The following is a 3,336-nucleotide window of genomic DNA, read 5'->3' on the forward strand; positions in this document are numbered from 1 at the left end:
ACTAAAAGTAGTTATGCTTCGGTGACAAAGGCAAATATTGAATATGTTCTTGGGTTTTGCTTTTGAAACATAATAGTTTCCACTTTGTTATGTGTAAAAACATTTGACCAGAAAATACCTTTCTTTCTTTCTTTTTTTCTTTCTGTAAACTTTTTTTTTGTTTTGTTTTGTTTTGTTTTGTTTTTTTGTTTTTTTGTTTTTTTAAAAAAAAAAAGCCCTAAGAGCTGGTTCTGCAAACCACTTATGTTTCCTTTTATTGTCAGCGAGCATCCAGGAAGTGTCAGTCTAAGCCCATTCAGCCATACATCGTTCCCAGCCCATCTCTTTGCTGGATGCCTTCTGTGCAAGGACGCAGAGCAGGCAGGGCGCAGAGGCACGGCGCTGCACTGACGTGCACTAGGCGTGCAGGAGCTGGTGCAGCATCACCTTCTCTGGACATGGGCTGCTCATCCCGAGGCACTTAAGGGATTAATGAAATGAAATTGTTTTTGGACTTGCTGCACTCCCGCTTATCTTTTAAATCCATAATGTCCCACAGAAGGCAAAATGTAGTAATTTTAGTCAGCAGCCTCTCATTAATTTTCTACCTTTGGGGGAACATACATTTATAGAAAGAGGGGCTATATGGAGGCTGAGCTCATCACATGGCTTTTCACTTAAAGAGCTCAGCATGGCACAGCAGAGACAGAAGTGTAACATTCTTCAAATGAAAGCATTCTCAGAGTGGATGCATGCCTCAACAGTGTCTGCAGATATACGTATCTTTATATATATATATTTTTATATACCTCTATTTATACACACATATATACAAACCTATGGAGTCATCAGTTTTGAAGATAATCTTTTAGGTTAAGTATTTTCCCACATTAAACTGATAATTATCCCCTCCTTTTCTTCCTCTGTCCCCAGACACCAAACAAGCTGGATTTTTGCTTCATGTATTATTTATGCTGTGGAATTAATATGCAGATTCACAAAAACTTAAAAACTCATAATTATTCATAAAGGGCTTTAAGGTTATTTAGTACATATTTATGAAACTTTATGTTTGCTAGGAACTGTGTTTGAAAGTGCTATGGTAGGGTGTTGACTGAGGTTAATTACTAGCATGGAGAGTAATCTGAAAATGATCAAACTCTTTGAATGAAAATATTTGTCAGTATTTCTGATCTATATTTAAGTGAAGTAATGGACATCAATAGCCTTGCAAATGTATTCGGAAATGGCTCTGCAAGAAAGGAGATTTGCATATCTAATGCAAACAACCAATGAGGAAAAATATCGTTAGACACCTTTGATCGCTCAGCAAATGTAATAAATGATAGAGATTTATCCTGCTTGTTGTCCATCTGTGCTGAGTTATGTTATGTGCTTATATAAATATGATCTAGTTTAGAAAATATTAGCACCTATTTAAAGTAGCCAGAATCCTCCCCTCTATTCTGGAATAAGGTTCAGAACCGAGGCATGAGCTGTTTATGATAGCCAAGATTTCTGTAGAAGTTACTTAGGGTAAGTACAGGCTGTATGTAAATAATACATTATATTGGTTTTATATTTACATAAATCTTTCTATCTTATGCATAATTAACTTCCTTTCTAATCCATTGTGCTTGAAAGTTGGAAACCTATAAAATATGCTATGGGTTACGTTGTGTCAAACAAGAAGCACTGGCAACATTTCAGGAAGATAGGAAGCACCCAAAATATTATTACTGCTCTAATCCTACTAACAGGTATAAAGATGCTTAATTTTATGACCTTGACTGGACCAGCAACACATCGTGCACCTGCGTGTGTGAGAGAGCTGAAAGGGTTGGGGCTATATCCTGCCAGAAACCAAGTGTCTCCAGGGGCTGTGTTGGCTGCAGAGCACAGTGACTCTGGAGTAAGGCACACAGTGATGGGATGTGTTAATCTCATAAATGTGGGGTTTACTTAACCTATGCTTTTCTTAAGATGTGTATCAATTGATGTGCTTATTACTCAGAATCTATTGCATACAAATAAATACAGCACTTAGAGTTATTTATTTGAATGTATCATGTTAAACCTACAAAAATACTATAAAGCTCTAGATCTCTAAACAGAAACAAGTGATACCTTGGTTGACAGCAGTAATTATTATCTCAGCATAGGGTGACTCCAGAGGGGCTCTGGACACATGTCAGACCCTGTTCATACTCATCCTTTGGTTTTTGAAGGCATAGAGATCACTTATCGTCGAGGGTCTGAACATTTTGTACTAATTTAACAACAGATATGTTCCTCTTCTTTCCTCCACCATAGGTAAATGCGCTTATATCCCCAGCCAGGTCCCCTTGGTTATACAAGCAGCTCTGTAACAGCTCATGAAAGTCACTATGTGGGGGCTGCGTGTTAGGAAGGGTAATTCTGTCTGCACCAACAGAGTAGAAATGCTGCAGAAATAATAATAACAGAAATAACAACAGTGATGATGATGATAAATGTAGACCGGCCCTTCTTTTAAGGTTAGTTGGAAGCACGGGGTCATCTCATGTTCTTGGCTTGGATGTGGTAGTTCAAGGGACTTTGTGGCCCATTACTGATGCTGCTTCCCCTGGATGGTCACCAGCTTGGCACTCAGGGTGACTTTTTCACGGTGTGTGTGCGTGTGTGCGAACACAAGCAGACCCCAATGCCCCCAGTGTCCCTATCAGCTTGTTTTGTCTGTGTCATACTCTGCAGAATGGTGGATTTTGCTCCCGCCTCCTATTTCAGCACTCATAAGGCCATGGTGACAGAGGTTGCATCTGCAAGGACCAGTTTTGGCATCTTTATTTTCTTGGCCAGACCAAGAGGGGTGGTCCCAAGAGGGACACCTCTGTGTCCCTCAGCATCTCTGCAGCCTCTCACTGGCTCTGCCCCCTGGGGGCTGTCTCTTTATCGCTGTTCCACTCTGGGCTAAAATTGAGCAGCACAAATTGAAAAACCAAGCCAAGGTGTATCAGACTCTCCCCCTTCCTTCCTGGCCCTACTCTGGATCTCTAGAGCAAGGTCATCTGGATGCAACTGGGAGGGAAAGGGGACAGCTGAAGCCTCAGCCACACAGAGGCGACACCATCAAACAGTCTCTTTCTCATGCTCTTCATGGAGGAGCAGTCCTTGCCAAAGATATTTTGAAATAAATGGAACAATAATATAGCCATAATAGTTGCCCTAAGTGCAATGACTATAGCCTGGATAGATTTGTAATCTCTTTTAATAAATACATTAAATTATTTGAAATAATGTCTTATTTGCCAACAGCTTATTCCATAAATATATATGGAATATAAAATAGGAGAGATTCCCCGACATAATTAAAATTGT

The 3,336-nt window shown here is 39.8% G+C and overlaps 1 long non-coding RNA gene across 1 annotated transcript; it reads right to left on the reverse strand.

Annotated features, from left to right (window-relative positions):
* Positions 1-225: 225 nt before the first annotated feature.
* Positions 226-2,404, reverse strand: LOC118169377. The gene is made up of 2 exons (XR_004752056.1): positions 2,107-2,404; positions 226-459 (listed from the first exon to the last, which is right to left on the reverse strand). It is a non-coding gene; the product is annotated as an uncharacterized LOC118169377 (long non-coding RNA).
* Positions 2,405-3,336: the final 932 nt, after the last annotated feature.

Source organism: Oxyura jamaicensis, chromosome 6, assembly GCF_011077185.1.
Source record: "Oxyura jamaicensis isolate SHBP4307 breed ruddy duck chromosome 6, BPBGC_Ojam_1.0, whole genome shotgun sequence".
Lineage (NCBI taxonomy): Eukaryota > Metazoa > Chordata > Aves > Anseriformes > Anatidae > Oxyura > Oxyura jamaicensis.